Source organism: Cynocephalus volans, chromosome 1, assembly GCF_027409185.1.
Source record: "Cynocephalus volans isolate mCynVol1 chromosome 1, mCynVol1.pri, whole genome shotgun sequence".
NCBI lineage: Eukaryota > Metazoa > Chordata > Mammalia > Dermoptera > Cynocephalidae > Cynocephalus > Cynocephalus volans.
In genome coordinates this window covers 212,398,815-212,420,005 of record NC_084460.1, presented here as the reverse complement: position 1 = coordinate 212,420,005, position 21,191 = coordinate 212,398,815, and positions in this window count along the sequence as shown.

Genomic DNA, 21,191 nt, shown 5'->3' with positions numbered 1-21,191 from the left:
AGAATTTTCTACCCCTTTACTTTCTTCCAGTCGTGAGATTTTTATAATTAATCTTTAATTGTGAGCAGATGAACAATTTTGGTCAAGATTTAAAGAGATATAAATACCTAGTTTGAACTGATTACTGATATCTAATTTTATTCATCTATCCTTATTACTTCATGACGAGTAGACATAAGAATAACTACTTCACAAATAATTATTTCTTTGTAACTCTATGTGAGTCTCTTAGACCTTTTCCCATCTTTTCAAGTCTCAATAAGTTTAGTCCATTGATTTGCCAGAGTATTCCTGTTACTTTAATCTTCCCTCAGTTAAAAAAACTGTCCTTTTTATGACTTACCAGGAAAAAAATACCCTCATGTTTTTCGTATTTTCTGTTTTCACCCAGTTTTTTCTAATGTCAGAATAAAATTGAACACATGCAGAAGCACAACACGTATGTGCACAGGTATTCACACACAATCCCACACCACATACCCAGAAGAACAAAAATAAAACAAAACAAACAAGAAAAACCCCCAAAGCAATGCACAATTCTGAAACAAATTGCCTAGCATTAATGAAAAATGGTGATGATCTTTTATCAGTGACAAGATAGTTTTACAACTATTTTACCCATTTATATTCCACATTGGGTATTTTGAGATATATGTTAAATTGATTGATTTCATTAATGTCTCTGGAGCCTTTCAAAACACCTGTGATTAACCTGCCCAGTACTTCCATACCTTGGATAGAACTTTTCTCTAAAAAGCACATTAAAAGACAATATAAAATTTAAAAATTATCTATAAAGTGATTTCTCCCAGTTAAATCTTTTTTTTTAATTTGAAGAAACATAGTTTATTTTTTATACACATTGTTAAACTCTTCAAATTACTCATTCTACTGCATACCTCCTCATTTGGGATTTTGAGAAAAATGTGAATTTCCTAATATATATATTATTTTATAGAGAATTTTTCTCCAAAATGCTGTTTTAATGCACATGAAATTTACATATAGTTCAGTACTCCTTGTACATTTCAATATAATTTACTCAAAATCGATGAACAAAATCACATTGGATTTTTTTGGTAATTGGCAACAGTCCACAATGACCTAATTAAGCATAGAAGTTCTCTGTTTTCCAGAAATCTAATTTTAGAAAAGAGATAAGGAGATAAGTCTATTTAAGTGCTATCTGCATTATAATTGTAAAATTTTCTTTTATTAATACTGAAAAGAATCAACTGAGATGAGAATAACTAAGTCAGAATAATAATATATCAGAACTTCATTTAAAAATATTATTTGGTTCTAGAGTTGTTCAAATGGATATTTTCTATATACAAAATGTATATTGTGTTTCTCACAATATTACAATGTGACGAATACATAGTGCATAAGTAATTCTCTTACATAATGTAGTTTACTGTGGATGTTGCAAAAAGAATATTAGGAATAGTGAATATATTATTAGGCTCATATGAACTGCAGACAGAATAGAAACAATGCATTCCAATATGGCGTTAAGGTTGAAAAAAGGATATTCTTCACTTCACAGTATATAATATTCTATGATCTGATGATATGTTGTTCTTCCTTGTTTTTCTTGTTTTCACTTATGATTATTTTTTGAAGCCCTATTAGGATATTAAACCCAGGAAGATATTTTACGTTGATCATTTAACCAAGGACCAAGCCAATCAACAACAAGCAAATATTAGAAGATGTATAGAACAACAGCAGTTTTTTAAAAATTGATATTTGGAAGGAGACACTTTTAGTATGGTTTAGCAAGCTATTTTATAGAGTATGATAGATATAAATGCATATCACAGTTTACTGAATAATTTTATTAAGATAGGAATATGATTTTGAATTTTCAAATGTGGTTAATTACTCTCCAAGAGATTAAACAATTAATTTATTTCTGAATATATTATATTAGTTATATTAAGGAAATAATTAAACTATTGGGAACTGTGTGTAACTTTTTACTGTCAAGCCACTTGGTGGCTCAGTCTAGACATCCAGCAACTTTATTAAAATAATTAGTGCAAAATATTCCAACATTCAAGAATTTGTTGAAAAATAATTTCATCTTCGGGGAATTTTATTCATAATGCACAGCATGTCTTTAACTTGTCTCTCCTCATTTTATCTTCTATTTACAATTTTCAAAACATAACGATTGTCATAACATCTTTATCTTTACTTTATGAACTCCCTAAAACATTTTTGCTAAACTAGTCCCCACATGTTCTTGAGTTCTCCTCTTACTCTTTCACACACACCCAATTCCACCATTAACCCTATACCCTCCTCAGTGCAAATCAGTCCCACCCACCTAGATTGCTCTCAGTTTTTCCATTTATCCATAGGCCTGCACAATGAAGTCCCACACACACGGAATACGTACTCTGGATCTGGTTGGAGCATAGGAAGTAGTCGTAAATGGTGATCACTCAGGAATCACTATTTCATACCCAACATACATGTACAATATATACCATTTGTATTGAGGGGAATTGATTTGTTCTGCTAAGGCTATCTTCATTGTCCATACCAGATTCATAGGGCTATGAACCCTACTGGAGCAGAGATGTCCTTGTACGTGAATTATTTATTATGTGGCCTAGATAGAAGAGTTCTAGAGTTTGCAAAAGTTTACTAACAATTTAGAAAATGAATGGATATTAATAAAATCCATACATACACTTCTAAAAACGGCAATAAAAAACTCTGCAATAAAGAAATTTATTTAATTTAGCATTTTCCAAACTTTTTTTAAACCAAACTTTTAACTGTTTTTCTGATACCAATTAAAACTTGCAAAATTTTACTGCAAAAATTTAGTGTTCTATGGTATTTGCAGAAAGGTGTCTTATGTGATAAAGTTGACAATCAAAAAGTAGTTCTCTATATAATTCGACCTTTTTCATTTATCTGAACCAAAGCAGATGAAGGAGAAATAAGAATTATTGAGCAAAAGAATAATAAATCATATCTCAATTCTAATTTAATAAATGAGACATTCTAGAGCCTAAAAAATAATATGAGTTAATTAAGAATTTATAAAATGTTTCAACTTTTTTAGGCCACTGTGTTAGTTTTTAGCATTCCTCAAAAATTAATGCAGTATTTCAGCAGAAAACAGCACTGCACATAAATAACACAGAACAATGAGAGGATCTCATATGAAATATTGACTGCATTATATTCTGACTCAATGAAAAAAAAAAAAATCTTTCAGAAAAACTGACCTACAGAAATTTTACAGCTTGCCTGGACTAAGGTCTCAGCAGTTGAGTGCTTCAGAGATTGTATAATGCCTTACGGAGGCCTAACAGATATGCGTTCATTTCCTTCACTGCTGAACTTGCTTAGGATAATCCTCACTCACCACAGTTTAATGCCTGGTCACTCTCAGGCATCAAACACAACTGGTGTTGATGGAGAGAAAAAGACAAAATCAGCCACCTACTTCACAGCTTTGAAAGTGGGTCAACTAACTATGTTAATGCATTACAACTGCAATGTCCCTAAGACACTAAAAGGGGAGAAAGGAATAAAAAGAATTAGAGCATGCTACCCTATGGTCTCTCTTCCTTCAATACATTTATATGGTCTGTTCTGTGGCTTTGCCTGGGTTGAGGCCTGCTGAAAATTGAGACCAGCTGCAGAGTTTTAAAACGTAATGATGTCTTTATCTTTCCATGGAAGAGGAGGCTACTGTAAATTTACCAACCAGCAGACAGGAAACCTTTATAATTCTCAACTAAATTCACATAAACAAAAATGGGAAAGTACATACACTCAAACAAAACTATTATTCCTTTAGAAAGCAAATTAAATTTTATTAATTTATGAGATGTTAATACCAAAGCAAAATGTCACTTTGGTCTAAAATTTCGCAGGAAGGGATTAGTATCAGAAATAGCAGTTTGTGTATTAGTCAAATTCAAGCAGTAACATAAAACATGGTTAGATGTATGCCAAACTTCTCTAATTTAATTCTGATTGGTGAAGGAGTGTCACACCTGTGTGGCGCAGAACACATGATGCAGTCACAATACATTAGTTTGTCTCACATTATAACAAGATGTGATGAAATGCAATACATCTCATCAAAACAAAATGAAAAAAACAGATATGCAGTGTAACTTTTGATACTGCATATGTATAAAGTGGGGAAAACAAATTATGGAAAGTCTGAGCAAATTGTGAAAGCAAGCAATTTGAATATATTTACAGATCAAATCTTCATTCTAGTGACACTCAGTAGAGCTGCCATCATTAATAGTCAGGGCTTAATATCTGCCATTTTAATTGCATTTGTCGGAAAATTGGAACACTAGTTGTCAGACTAGATGTCTTTTTTTTTCCTTTGAAGATTATTGATACTGTTTCAGGTTTATTTATTCACAGAACCACCAAATATTGCAGGAGGCTAGTTTTTTAGGTAGAGTATTTTAAAATTGCATTCCCCCTGTAGTTTTTCCATATAACATGTGTTTACATGTAAACATATCATCGTAATCTATTGATATTTATTCTCAGGCCACAGACTGATTTCTCCCTCTTATCTATGATATTAATGTTCTTAGAAATCAAAACCTGTAGTGTTTAATTGGTGATGAGCTCTCTCTGAAAACTTGAAAGGTTGGAGACCTATTATGCATTCTGTATTTGAAATTATTTAGGACAGACGCTTTAAATCCTGATTAGTACAATTCATAGTATGTTCACTGATTTCTGACCTTCGTTGAGAATAATACTGGTGCCAAAAGAGGAGTTAACAGCTGGTATCTCCTATCCCCTTGTTTGTATGATAGCCTGTCATGGGATTCTTGGTATCTGACTAGTGGAGGGTCTCAGGTCCTCAACATGGTGGTGATTTGTACCACAGCAAAGGAACTTAGCATTTACCTGTTCTGGGTGTAGAGTACTTCGACCAGCTCTTTCTAATTTCAGAAGGAAGCTCCTGAATATAAAGGGGAGAGTAGTTTGTTCCTGAGTGACCATTTTCAATAATATACATTGAATGTCTATAGGGAAGGCTCTCATAAACATTAATTTAATAATCAATTCATGCCTCTCAATGTGAGTTCACCGATCAAGGCATATTTGGTACATTATAGAGAAAGGGTGGAAAGGCAAATTAGATCACATTTTTAAGAGGCTAAAATTACCTCGGGAGGCGATTTGATTGTAATCCATTTGCCTTTAGAGAATCATTGAAAGTTTGTGCACAAAAGACAGACATGTAAACCGAGCTTTATAAAGAACAATCTGAGTCTTAAAATATTGGTAGGAGTTAGGTACATGCTTACAACAAATGTATCATTGAATGATTTGTTAAAGTATTCTTCTATAATTTTGAATGTAATATTTTAATATTTGAAAGCTATACAACAGTATTTATCTAAAAACTATAAAAGCATTACTCTCTCTCTCATCTGGGATTTTACACCACTTTGCTCAGACATTACTATAATATATATCCAACTATTTTGTAATTCCAAGAGTCAAACTGGAATATGAAATCCTGAAGGGAACCTCAGTGTCTTGATCATCTTTGTTCCCCCAGTGCCTACCACAGTGTCTGAAATATTGTAGCGTCGCATATTAAAGGTGAATAAATGTAACTCTGATTAAATGAATATAAAAACGGCTTTCCCTTTCCTTCTAATCTGGAATGTGAGGATGTCTTACTCTCATTTATTTTATATGCACATATACACACAATAGATGCATCAGGACAAAAATCAACACCTACATGTTATTCTCAAAAGTACTGCTGAATTCGTATCACTCTTAATTGTAAATCAATAGAAAATGCCCAGATACACAGTTTTTTGAGGCTAAATTTGTCTTATTTTTCATTTGGTAATGATTTTATTTTAATCAATGGGGTTATTAAAACACATTTTATTAGACTTGCTAGTACAATTTAAATAGAAAACTACATTAGATACACACACTATTAGATTATATTAGTAATTGTTCTTTTCATCTGTAAATTCCCACTATAGTTAGAAATGAATTTGTTGTTTATTTCAGCAATTTGTAAGTCAATGAAATATATTGATTAAACAGTACATAGTAAGCACAATGTGAAGTTTAAGATAGTCTAAGTAACTTGAAATTAGAAATATTTTTAGCATAATATATCTGAAATTTGTAAATCTTAGAAATAATCATTAAATATTGCCTTAAAAAACAGATTCAATTAAATTATTATTCTATGGGGATTCAATGATGGATCACTAATCCATTGTTCTCTTTGAGTAAACTATTTCACCTACCTGGAGGTAGAAAAATTAGAACTTATTAAAATGATGAAAAGCACAATTTTAATCAAATATTAATGTTGATACTTTAATGAATGGAAGTTAGATTTGAGAACTAAATTTTTTGTAAACTGTAATACTAAAAGTAAGAAAAAACAGGATTAAATTTCCTATTGAATTGTTGAAAAGTTGAATTTTTAAAACAGATGGATCTAGAAACATTTTGGTTTCAAGACAGAATGCTCAGAACCAATATCTAAAAAACACAGCTTTTGTCTCACAGGCAAAATATTTCACAGGTGTGATTAATTGCAGGCACAATTTTCTACACCTGCATTCACCTGCTTGTGGCTTTAATTAGTCATCGATAGCTAACTTTGAGAATACAGAACTTAAAAATAACACCTGGAAATTTCTACTTCATTTGATAGAGGATTGAAGGCAAATGTCCTTAGTAAATACTTAGAAACTTCCGTAATAGATGTTACATTTTTTAAAGGGGGGGGGGGTATGTATTGTAAAGAATCAGTTTTGAAAATGTATCTACCAATTTGGAAAAAATTACTAAACGATATGTATATGTAATGCAATAACAATTACATGAGAAGTTACTCAAACATTTGTTTATTCAATCTAAAGCAACTAACATACTTTAAAAAACTAGTTCTTTAAAAAACTGAATTTTATGTAACAACCATCTTGGTGGAATCATGACGATTATCACATGCATTTAAAATAAAACTACGGTCAATCGCTATTAAAGATTGATTTGTATTTGGAGAATGGTATACTTGTATATTTGTTTGTTTATGTAATTATACACATCAGGCTATACACACAACTGATGAAGTTTAGGCATTAAAAACACTTTTCCTCATAATTCTGCCAGCTCAGTTTTATCACCTTAAAATACCTGGCTCAATTATGTTGATGGTATAAGAGTGAAGAGAAAAAGAGAAGAGATTAGTGAAATTTTAAAGAAGAGAGAACAGCACTGGTGATAGTTTAGATATAAAGGGGTGAAAAGTGATTGGTGCCTACGCTCTCTAGCCTGGAAATGGCACTGACAGGTTGTCAGTTTCCAAAGAATTGTGTGGGGCTCAATAACTATAAGAAATAATTTAGGAAGGAAAGGAGGAAGTAAAGCTGGAGAAAGAGCAGGAAGAAAGTAAAAATTTATATTTAAAATAATAACTATGGCTCTGTGTTATACCATTTTTACTGGTAACCTGATGCTAGGTCCTAGCAACATCTTTTACTGATGCCTCATGGGCTCTCTCTGCAATATAAATCATCATCTCTATTCATTCACTTATTAATTTTTAATGTTACCTTCGACAAAATCCCTCTGGGTGCCCATACGTAATTACTGAAATAGAGTGTGATCATAAAATGAATAGAAGATAAATTCAAAATTAAATAAAAGCAGGTCACCTACACATTAGGCGAGGCCCTGATATTGAACAAGCTAAGCCATTATCAAACCAGGAACAGATGGCCTAAAACAAAGGGTGTGTGAAGACAAGGATGTCCTTAGGACAAGGTGTCTTTTACTGAGGAAAAAGAGAGCTTCCATAATATAAGAAACTTTTCATCTGTGTAACCTGAAGGCGATACTTTTTTCAAGGACATTTTATTCATTTTAAATTCACCAGTTAGCGCATCCTTGTAATTCTCCCTAAAATTACATGTGTGAAAGATTAGTAAGAGAAACAAAGTTGAAATTTTGGGTGTTGTTACATATTTCAGTTTATTGGACAGATTTGCATTTTCCTTGATCCTTGCTTTATATTGCTCTGCGCTCAGAAAGATTTTAGCACTTTAAAGTTTTTAATAGTCTGCAGCAATGTGAGGCCATTCTCCCTTGCATTGCCAACCTGGACATTAGATTCAGTCCGATAAGTAAATCACAGAGAGAAAGTTATTGTAATATAAATTTTGTTTTATCTTTTAATAATTAGTAGTTTTGGTTTTCGGTTTGGGTTGTCAGAAACTGTGGCTCTTTTATGAACCACTATGATCCTAGCACAAATACAAATAAAGACATTTTTTCCTAGCATGAGTTTTTAATATACTGAAGTAGTTAGAATGTAAATGGCTAATCAGATAACCTGATTTTCCTTATTCTCACCATCTTTAACCATCATCCAAAACCAGAGCTAGATCTTGAAGAGCAGAGAAAGACCGTGGTCACCCATAAGCAGAGTAATTTGCAGTTGCCATAACGGGCTGTTGCTCTGTTGGCCAAGGGCTCTTTGATTAGCTGCACTTTTCCTCCTTTCTTTACCCTTTGCAGATATGCACTGTACAGCAGCTAAAATTACAAGATATAGGCTGAAGATAAAGGAGAAGAAGGAGAGGACCCTGCAAATGTAGAATGAAGGAATAGTACTTATGGTGCTTTGTCAAATTTGATCAGCGTATTTATTGCTTCAGACTTACATAAAAGGTACTGACAGCTATAAACACATTTGTTAGTGAATTTTTTGAGAATAAATACTGTCTGATCATGGATCTGAAAGTCTCTAGCACCTAACTTTGTTTTTCACTTGTTAGATTAATTATTTTCATAACTAGGAATTGTGAAATCTCTCCAGAACAAAATAATCTCTTATGGCTTAGCACGAACAGGTAAGTGATGTCCTTTAGAGACAAGTAAGTGAATACTCTGCACCATCACTCACTGTATCCTTGAGCTTCTGCTTCTCAAAATAGTCATGTTAATATCTTAAGGTCATTCAGTACATTTTTGATATAACATAATGGGTATATTAATAAAACAAAATGTACTCGTATTTTTCATTTTACATATACTTGTATATTGGTATGTAAAATATCTCCCTTAGAATCGATCTGAAGAAATTAATTTTGACGCTGTAGTTTTGAAGCATAGGGATGTAAATGTGTTGGTCCTTAAGCATTTAATAATCTTGGGTCATGAAATTAACACTGATGAAATGAAGAATAACACAATATACAATGAAGTGCCAAATTGGATAATGAATTTAATTCGTTTCATAGGATGTATCAAACAAATCAAAATTAGATGATCAGTTAGTGCTGGAAGAGCCACAGAAATGTGAGGGTAAGACTTGAATTAGTTACTGCTATAGTTAGTATTTGAATACATACAAGAAAAAAGAGGTTATATTTCAAAAAGGATATACTCATAAGTGTGGCTGAGATGAACCAGCCTTTATCAAGCATATATATATATAATTCTACCAGGTAGTGTGAGGCTGAAAACATGAACAAGTTAATATCCCTACTCTTAATGAGTTTATTATCTCAGGGTGAGAACAGACATACAAAAGTAAGCATAAAGTGGGGTTTTTTTTTTCCAGCTGACTTGCACAGGGATTTGAACCCTTGACCTTGGTGTTAAAACACTGTGCTCTAACCAACTGAACAACCATCCAGCCCTATAAAGGCTTTAAGGAAGGCATTTTAAAAAATGTGCTGAAGGATAACAAAGAGAGAGTAAATAAAATTTTTTAACTAAGAGAAGACTTCAAGGATGAAGTGGCATGAATGGGTAAGATGCCAAAAGTCAGAGATAGAGAGACTTGTCCTAGGCAGAATGGATAGGAATGAAGGAAGAAAAGCAAGGATGTACTGCAAGAATTATGATCCACGGTGAGACCAGGGAATAATAAATATCCCAACATGGCTAGAATTTAAAACTCATTAGAAGTTATGGTTGGGGGAGAAAGCCTGGATTGGAGTTAAAAAGAAGCAGGAAGTTTGTAGGCTCCTAGGAATATGTGTGCAATTGTCCTGACCTGGAGAGAGTGGCCATTATAATAGACAAGAGGGCAGAAATGGAAGAGCCACTGCAAAGAAAACTGGATGACTTGGCAATGGGTGGTAAATGAGAAAAAATAACTGATTATTATTACATAGTTATGGTTGGTTTGGGTCAGTTGTAAGGTCATTTGCAAGATAAGAAACAGATTTGGTGAAAAGATAATAAGTTCAATTTTGGTCAGTTGATCAGATTGTCATGAAAATCATACAGGCTTGTGTTTCAATAAAAACTTAAAAAAAAAAAAACCCACAAAAATATCCCATCTCATTGTACCTTAAGGGGCCATTTGGGATCTGAAAGAATGCACAATTAGTAGAGTGGGTGATAGGTAAAAACCAACTAATTCCATTTGTTTTTGCTTTTGTTGCCTGTGTTTTGGGTGTCAGATTTTAAAAAAATCATTGCCCAGACCAACCAATGTTGTAGATTTTCTCCTGTTTTCTTCTGGCAATTTTACAATGTCAGGTGTTAATGTTTCTGTCTTTAATTCATTTTGAGTTGATTTTTGTATACAATGTGAGATAAGGATCCAATTTCATTTTTCTACATATGGATATCCAGTTTTTCCAGCATCATTTGTTGAAGAGACTGTCCTTTTCCCATTTATGTATTTTTGGCACCTTTGTCAAAACTCAATTGACCACACAAGTGTGAGTTCAATTCTGAGCTCTCTCTCTTGTTCCATTGGTCAATGTATCTTTTTTTTAATGCAAATACCATGCTATTTTAATTACTATCTCCTTTTAGTATAATTTGAAATCAGGTAGTGTGATGCCTCCAGCTATGTTCTCTTTGCTTACAGTTGCCTTAGCCATTCAGGAATTTTTATGGTTCTATATGAATTTTAGGATTTCTTTCCTATTTCTATGAAAAATGGCATTGGAATTTTAATAAGGATTGCATTGAAACTGTAGATTGCTTTGGCTGGTATGAACATTTTAACAGTATTAATTAATGCTACATAAAAATTTAAAGCTTCTGCACAACAAAGGAAAGAATTAACAGAGTAAAGAGACAACCTAAAAATTGAGACAAAATATTCACAAGCCATCGACATATTTGATAAAGGGCTACTATCCAAAATATATCAAGAACTAAAACAGCAATATAGAAAGAAAACAAATAATCAGATTAAAAGATGGGTAGGGGACCCAAATAGACATTTCTTAAAAGAAGACATACAAATGCCCATAAGACATATTTAAAAAATGCTCAACTTCATTAATCATTAGAGAAATGCAAATTAAATCCACAGTGAGATATCATCTCACACCAGTTTTTTGGCTGTTTACCTAAAGATGAAAGACAGCAACTGTTGAAGATGTGGAGAAAAGAGAAGATATGTACCACTATTGGTGGGTACTAATGTAAATTAGTACAGCCATTATGTACTAATGGAAGAAAACTGTATGGAGGGTCATCCAACAACTGAGAGTATAAATACTATACCATCCAGCAATCCCACTGCTGGATATTTATCCAAAGATTTTTAAATTAGTATGTTGAAGAGATGTCTGTATTCCCATGTTCATTGTAGCACTGTTCATAACAGTCAAGTCATGGAATCAACCTTTGTCCATCAAATGGTGAATGGATAAAGAAATTGTGAGATATATACATAATGGAATACTATTCAGCATTAAAAAAGAAAGAAATTCTGTCATTTGTGACAACATGGATAGAGCTGAAGAATATTATGCTAAGTGAAATAAGCCAGTCCCAGAAAGACAAATACTGCATGTTCTTACTAATGTGTGGAATCTAAAACAATCAAACTCATAGACCCAGAGAGTAGCATAGTGGTTACCAGAGGTTGGGGGATGGAGGGAATGGGAGATAATGGTCAAATGGTACAAAGCCTCCATTAGAAAGGAGAAATGTTTTTTGTTTGTTTATTTTAGCAGAGTGAATATAGTAAATAATAGTGTATTATACATTTCAAAATTACTAAGAGAAATTTCAAATGTTCTCACTACCAAAAATTATAAATATTTGAAGTGAAGGATATATAATTAGGTTGATTTAATTATTCTGCATTGTATTCGTACATCAAAACATCACTTTATACCCCATAAGCATATACAACTGTAATTTGTCCATTTAAATTAAAAAAAAAAAGAATAGGTTTAGGGTTAATTTTCAGATTGCCGTGTAGAGAAAGTGATTGTAGACTATAATTTAGACAAATTTTAGAAGGTATGGATGAAATTATGGAGCCTGCATACTTGTGGGACAGAGAGAAGAACTGAAAAAAGAAAATTGACAGTGACAGTTCTGCAAGAATGGGAGATAAGAATTGATTGAAACATTGAGGTCCCATTTTTGAAAGCCTGTTAATAATGCAGTAGAGATTAAGGAACTCTGGAAGATGTTCAAACTGTAGTGTTGAAAACAATATATGTATAGTAAAGAATTAAAGGTGAATTTGTGCAGCATTCCACCAAACCAGAGCAAGGAGCACATAGTAACAGATGAGAAACACATACAGAAAACAGAATAGGCAAATGCATTTACTTGAAAGCCTTGTGTTACATAATTTCAATTCTATGCAACTGTATCATTTACTTTCACTTAGAATATTTCTATAATTTGGGAATTCACTTTTTATTCATGTGTTCTCTGCACCTAGAAGAAAAATACATGTCACCATAAATGAGTCATCTAGAGCAATCATAAAATCATGTCTTAGGTAATTATCTTATTTTGCATTTTTTCATGTGCCAAAATGCCTATGGGCTCTGTAAAACCAAGTTAGCTAGGACTAGGAATTACCAGAAAAAAGAATAAAGAAATTCAAGAGAGATATATACAAAAATTTTATTTTGTGTTGAATTGGAGACCGCATTTCTAAAGCAGTGAGATTTAAAATTACAAAGCACTAGAGGGACACAGTTAATTTCTCCCACTGATTCATCATGAAAATTACAAAATACATTTATCATCAAGGAAAAGACATTTGTGTAAAAAATGGACAAAGGCTTTTTGCTGGATGTTGTTAGATCATCCACCAAGTCAAAATGGTTGTACATTTTCTTAATATGTTACTGGAATAAAATAATGCTTCACATTTAGCACTGGATTATTTGGCCTGCTGCCAAAATTTGTGGCTCTGATTATAAGGTGGAAGCTTAAGTAGTTCCTCACTGATTTATTTCTGATGCATTGTAATTCACTGACTGACAGGGTAAGCAACTATATTTGTTAATTGGAGAGTAAAATACATTTTTGTTCTGTTGTAATACTTTTAAAATTTGAAACTAATGTAAAAAAAATACCTAACACGATAAGATTCACCACATTAAAAATAAGGCCTGGTGGAATTTATTTCTTAATTCTCATTGCCAAACAATCACAATTAAAGGGATATAAACTCAATTGTGTAAGGTAATAAGACTTATAATAAACGCCATTTCTATAAATAGCAAGTTCATGTTAAATAAAGAACTTATATGTACACATATTCTCTTTAAGCAAGAGGTGTTATAAATTACAGTTAAAGCCCAGCTGACATTACATCTTTAAATAAGGAACAAATTCACTATTTACATTACATTATTGGGTTTTCATCTACCAGCAGTTTAAATAGCCCCTGCCCCAGCCACTAAACATGAAAAAATTCAAGAGTTCTTTTACTATCTTATCTATAATTTTCTGAATTTCATTTCTCAAATGATAAATATGGCAATACCTCTATGGAAATATTTAAATAGATTAAAATGAATGAGAATCTAGCACTTGAATAAGAAATATGTTAAGATTTTTGTGTTAAAAATTATTATAGTCTGTATTTCATCTAATAACTCCTCTTAATTATACTCCTGTAATGAATTGAATGGAACATTTTTAAGAGTTAAAATTTTTTAGTCCAGTGATGTTTTTATTATTTTACATACTTTTCTTCATTAATTCATGTCACATGGCATTAGAATCTATTCCTGTTTTAAATAAAATACTTGTGATTTGCTGAGCTGACTAATAGTAACTAACAGTTTGACTTTGGGGAATTTGCTTACCTGTAAAGAGAGAGTTAAATCATATATTTTTGTGTGCAGTAATCTATTCTGAGGACTCAGAATGCAGAGAAAGTAAGAAATAGAAGAGAAGAAACAAGAGCCCCCAAATAGAGATTGAGGAAAAATCAATTTCGTGTGGAGCAACTTGGCACGAATTCCAAACAGCTTCAAGAGTTAAAGGGTTGGGGGGAAAAAAAAGTGTTAAAGCGTTAGGGATGGGAAATGAAACAGGCATCTTACAGGAACAGTACAAGGCCAGTGTAATAGATAGAGTTGGAACAATTGTCCATGGGACATTATGGAGTTGAACAGAATCTGCTTGCCTCGGGGAAACTGATTTAGCAAGAATATGGTGACTAGCGCCTTCCTGTCCTCTGGCTAAAGTACAAAGTATGTCTCTCTCTGCCTCCTATATACTAGAGACCCAAGGTTACTGAAAGTGAATGTATCCAACAGACTTAGAAAGAAATTGGTTAGAATAGTTACTTCACTGGAGCATACATAGGGTATTGTTATCTGAAATGTAGCGGGGTCAGATAAAGTCCAGGGCCTTTGACCAGCTGTATAGAAGACCATTTCAGAATCTTAGTAATAGAAAAGGAAGGGTAGAGCAGCCTCCTGGGACAGATTCCTGGGTCATGAAGAGGTTGTATAGGTAGGACAGCTTCTAGGTAAGTTGATGTTGCTTGTAGAGGCAATCTCATGATGAAACGTCTCATCAGTAAACATACAAGCAAACAAACAAACAAAAAATCAAACTAAATTCTTATGTTGATTATTTTCTATTTCGCTTCCAGTGTTAGTCTGCACCGTGGTCTACTAGATGCTGTAGCAGCGGGTCCCTGCTGCTTGCTTGACTTCATCACCTATGACTCCTAATGCTTTGCTTCATTCACACTGGCCCTTTCTTCCAGGTATTTGCTCAAAAGTCACTTTATCTAAGAAGACTTCACTGACAACTCCATCTAAAATAGGGAACAATGTTCTCCTACATTACTCACCCTGCTTTATTTTTCTTCCCAGAATTTCAGTACTCCTTGACATATTACCTGCTGTTTTGCTCACTATCTGTTTCCCTCTAGTAGACTATAAAATCCATGAAAACAAGAAGAATTTTGTCTTTTTCCATTTATTGCTGTATGCTATCAATGCTAAAATATTCCCAGAATGAAATAGTGCAATAATGAATAAAAGCCTGCTGCACTTATGTAATAACCTCTTCATCTTCATAAAAAATATTAAGTATACTAATTTGAAAACTAGTTAAGACTCAGTAGATAGGAGCTGTGCAAGTGTTGGTTTAAATCCAGATTTGAATAAAAAAGATGCTGGAATTAGTCAGTGATTAAGCAATATATTCGTTTCTCTCTACTCAACAATTTTAGCATCTTAATATTCCAACAATTAGTTTATAGAATAAAATCTGTTTCAGTAATCAGAATAACATCCTTTGAGAGTTGGCCAAGTCTTTGCATTTTCTTAGAAAAATAGAATAAAAAGTAACATCTTGTCTTATGATAGGTGGTCAAAATAGCATGAACAGATGGTCAGTTCATTATTCTCAGGCAATATTAAAACACACAATTGATATTGATGTATTCACACCTCCAAAGAGAAATAGAAAGAAGAAAATATATTGCCTATGTCCCTGTCATCCGTGGTAAGCCATACAGTTCAAATAGAGGAAAGTGGAAGAAAGTATTCTATTTAAAATTATATTTTACTTGCCTAATGCTTGGAATATACTGAACAATCATTTAATAAATATATACATTTTATTCAAGTACTTTAGGATTTAGCCTTTCTTAGATAGGAAAAAAAAGTCCTGTGTTATAAAAGGTAACTTAGGCTTGAAATTATTTCTAATGATTAAAAAATATATTTTAGTTTTTTTAAAAAAGAATTCATCTTTTGATTTAACAATTTTGCTGGAAAATCTTTACTTATAGGGTGCTATTCTAGGTCCTAAAGGGGATTTGAAATATGAATATATAATGGCCCCTGCAAAATTGTGTAGGCAAAGTAATCACGTTCTCTTTAGCTATCATTGCACAAGAAGGAGAGAAGGATAAATAATACATAAGGCTATGTCATTCACATACCCAAATAGCATATAAAACAATTATCTTGAGCTAATTTTTTTTACCTTACAGTTTAACCTTATATAGTGATGAGTTATTAGATACTTTTACAGCTAATCATAACATAGCCTCTTTTAGTGTAATTGAGTCTCTTGAAATACTTATTTTTTATGGAGTACAAATATATTTGGCTTTTCAGTTATACTTTTGAATCCTTAATCCCTCATTTAGTCTCAGGAAAAACACAATATAAGCACCAGTATTTACTTCTAGCAACTTTGATATAAATTGTCTTTTGATCCTTTATACAACATCACCATTGTTGGCTAAAGATAAATATTTGTACAATGTAATCTTGAAACATCTTTAGTGTAAACATGTCTATTTGGACAACATCAAGCATTTTCTAGCTAGTGATAAAATTATGGTGGGAGAGGATGAATTAACAAAAACAAACTTGGCTTTTTAACTGTCGGGAGGAAGTGTTTTGACATCTTTTACATTCCAGATGAAATATAACTTTGTTAAAATGAAACGACTTATATTTCCCCCATATACACTTTTTGAAAAATATTTTGGCCCTATGATTATTAGATAATGCTGTCATCTATGAGAAGGACTGATGAATGGAGAAAGAAGATGGATATCCTTATTACTTCAGAGTGAACTAGGAATTGTTCTCAACAAATGAGCTGTGCCTTTTTATATAGAAAACTACTATGCTGAACCATACAAAATAATTTTTGGAGGTTAGAAATTGTTGTATATTGGCAATTTCATATGGTTCAATGAAATTGCTTTGTATCTGATTCTAAGGAAGTTACTCATGCTTTACTAAACATCTCCAAGATACCAAAGAAAATCTGAATAGCCTTTGTTGAGGAATCTAATTTAAAGTACCTTGAAATACACCACATGTTAAGTCTATTTTTTCCATTTGTAACCACAATAACAAAGTGTCACCTAGACATATAAATTTCATTATCTGCTTCACTTCTGTCTAACGTGATAACCTTAGCCAGGTTAGTTTACCTTCAAGGCAGCATTGATAGCTTTATCTGTTAAATGACAAGGGAGAGCTGAATTATTATTTTTTTAAAGCAGATAAGGAACATGTTAAACATTTGGGATTTTTAAGAATGAATATTACAGTTAAATGAAAATATTGCTGTTTTTGATGTTTTTGGAAATCACACCATTTCAAATTTCGTTATTGAAGATAAACTAAGATCTGGAGAGTTTCCAGTTTTCCCATTCCTCTCTCCTCACAGTTTTTTACTGCTATCCCCATCCAGTCGATACAGACTATCACTCTTAGGTTAATGGAAAACTTGAAGGAAAACAACAACAACAAAACAGTATAGTGTGTGCCTCGCTTTGCTGCAGTTGTAGGAAATAATTATGTGTTTTAGTTTAAAATATATTCTGTTGACTATTGACCCAGGTCAATTAAAAACATAAAAGCCCTGTAAGACATACTATGATCAGTTTGCTTTTTTTTTTTTAAGCCCCCTTTGTAGGTTAACATATTTTTGAAAGAAAAAAAACATTATTATATATATTCAGATTTTTGAACCACTTTGTCCTATCTCCTCTCTTGGAACAGTCAAAATGGGGGGAAAAAGTGAAGGCTATGTACTAAAGAACATATGTATATTTTTCTACATCAAAAACTTAGTGTCAAAGAGTAGAATCTAATGAAATAAATCAAGAGTTCATATTATTCCAGAAATTATTTGTTCTTTTTTTTTTTTTGTCGTTTTTTCGTGACGGGCACTCAGCCAGTGAGTGCACCGGTCAGTCCTATATAGGATCCGAACCCGCGGCGGGAGCGTCGCTGCGCTCCCAGCGCAGCACTCTACCAAGTGCGCCACGGGCTCGGCCCCAGAAATTATTTGTTCTGATGACTCATTGAAAAAATGATTACAGGTTTAGGAAATTCATTTAAATTTAATTTGACCACATTATCTTGTAGTTGGCTCGTAATTATCTCCAAGTAACTTTATAAATAATTACTTCAAATGCTGCATTTTGCTATACATCATGAAGTAACTAAATTAAGAATTTAAATTATGCTGCTTTAGTGTTTAGAGTTAATCATATTTTCACTTTAGGAACAAATTTTTATGGGAATTTGAGTTTAAATTTAATAATAAAAAGCTGAGCTAATTCAAGTAATTGTTGAAAGAGCTATTCAATTTAACTATTAATTAAATAAGGCAATATACTTTATGATAATATGCTTTTAAAACAGTGTTCCACAAATGGTTTTAAGCCCTAATAAGTTTTGTGTGATCTGTCTATGCTCTTTGGGTTATTGTAAAGATTGTCCAGTTTTTGACTTAATGTATAGAAAGATAGAATTTTAAAGATGTTATTTTCCAAATCCACATAGTACAAATTAAATTGGAGAACAGTAATATTATAATTCACTTAATCATATGATATTCTATCAAACAAACAGGAAGAGAGTTTGGGGAATTAAATATTTCTGGTTCCTTAAAATTTAAGAAGCATTTGGAAGCATTTTAAAAGATGCAAATAATGGGTGGTTTGGAAAAGAGAAACTGAAGAAAACCTTTATACTTTGATATTCAAACATTATCTGAAAGTCAGAAGTACAGAGGAACACGATAATTATAATCTGCAAATATATGATTGTATATTATTTTGAGAATAGCCTTCCTGAGAATTAAAATGTGCTTGAGTTAGGAAATGAAGTATGTAGAAAATAGCAAAGCAGAAGTAAAATGGAATGAGAACCTGTATTCGATCATAGAATCTTATTATTGTCATTGGGTCTCTGGCTTGGTGGCTAGAGGCATGAAGAGTCAGAGGAACTGGGATAGACTCTTGATTTTGCTGCCAATTAACTTCGGGACTTTAGAAAAATCAATTAACATCTTTGTGTCCCAGTGTCTTCATCTTATCCAAATTACATGCTATCTCCTTCATTAAGCACTTTTTTTATTCCCACAGGTAAACTTTCTCTCTCCTGTGAAATCCCACAACACATGTTCCTTATTGCATTTTTCACTTTTCAACTTGTGTTATACTTATGTTTCAATATGCATATGATTTCAATGGAAAATAAACTTCTCAGGAATTCACACTTTTATGCACTCTAAAATACTTAGCACAGTTTTCTCTGAGTGTAGTCAATAACTATCTACGTTAGAAGCGACTTGGTTACTTACTTAAAATGCAGATTCCAGAGATTCACTCTCTGGTATTATGCTAATCAATACAGTAGATACCAGCCACGTGTCTATTGAACACTTGAAATACGCTTATTCCTAATTGAGATATTCTGTGGTAGTTAAAATGCACAACAGATTTCAAAGGTTTTATACAAAAAATGTAAAATTTTTCATTAATAGTATTAAAACATTGATTGTATGTTGAAATGATAATATTTTGAATATATTGGGTTAAATAAAATGTATTTTTAAAATGAATTTCACCTGTTTCTTTTTACTTACTGTGGCTTTCAGAAAATGTAAAATTATTTATATGTTTCACATTATATTTTTTTTGAATAGCACTGTTCTAGAGATTTTGATTCAATAAAATTCTGTGCAGTATAAGAAATCATATGTATAAAAAGATCTTTAAGTGACTTCAATGTAAACAGACATTTGAAAATGACCAAGTTGACAGATTAACTACACACAGTAGACATCAACAAATGGTGGTGGTGGTAACATAACTCATCATCTTATTAGTATGTGATAATATTAGTATGTATGTAAATCTATCAATGAATGAAAGCTCTTGCATCGGGCAGTCCTGGATTGACATACTAGTAAGGCAAAAAAAGAAAAAAAAGGTTGCCACCATTCTGAATGGCATTCTTAACAAATAACAAAGCTTATTTGAGGTCATTAGAAAAAATTAGCACCTTGTCTGCTATAGTAAACAAGAGCTCTGTTTTTAGCAAATGATGTTTCTTGCCAACTTCAAATGAGAGACTGATATGCTAGGAAAAGACCAAGCAAAGGAAAGTAGAGATAGAACTGAAAAAAATTGTGCTTGAGGGCTTGGCTGTTAAACTTAAGTGGTAAGCTTGATTAATTGACTTATTAATCCATTGTTGTTGTAAATTGAATAAGTTTGAATAGATTGTTGGAAGAGCAAGGAATAAGAATAAAGGAGACATTACATTTTTGATTTAAGAAAAATCAAGAATGAACTATTTCCCCTGTATGAAGGGAGTACTAAAATGGAGTATGTAAAGAAAAGTACATTTGGAATTAATTTTATGAAAAGCAGAGTTTTACACTAGTCTGAATTTATAAAGTTACAACTGTGATTCATTCTGACATTCAGATATAATGGAAAGAACAATATTAAACAGCAGCATGTAGGTAATGATGCTTTTGTGGAAGGAAACACATCTACTTTAAAGCTTTTCACTTTATTCTGATTTTATTCTACAAGCAAAAAGACAAAACTTATGTTTTTTGAAAAGCAGCTTGATTAAAAATCACTCACAGGGCAGTTATACTCTTCCTGAGATCCTCACAGAGGCACAGTAGATAGATTTATAAAAATATAAACAACAACATGTATTCATATCAGTTGACTAGTCAAGCCCGTTCTTTTTCCTTTAAACAATCCCTTTAAGAGAAATAAACTGCTCTGCCATCTTTGCAAAGGAGAGTGGGTGTTGGGATGCAAAGAACCCTTTAGTCTTTTAGATTCTCCACAAGGCTTACTGCGAATGACTTAATAGCCTTCTGAGAGAACTGAGGTTGCATTTTGTGCCTCTGCAAATTTAAATCCAGGTCACAGAGATGTTAAATAGCAAATGACACATTTACTGTGCCACCCAGCTGCCTCCTCTAATGCACCAGGACTGCCTTCTGAACAGAGTCAGCATGCCAATGTTAGGCAGTGTGCGAGTGGTTTTGTTTATCAGGGTGATGCTAAAAGAAGAAATTCTGCCCACAATTAAAAAGCTACTTAGCTCAATTGCTAATTCACCCCTGAAGTGTCAAATAAATGA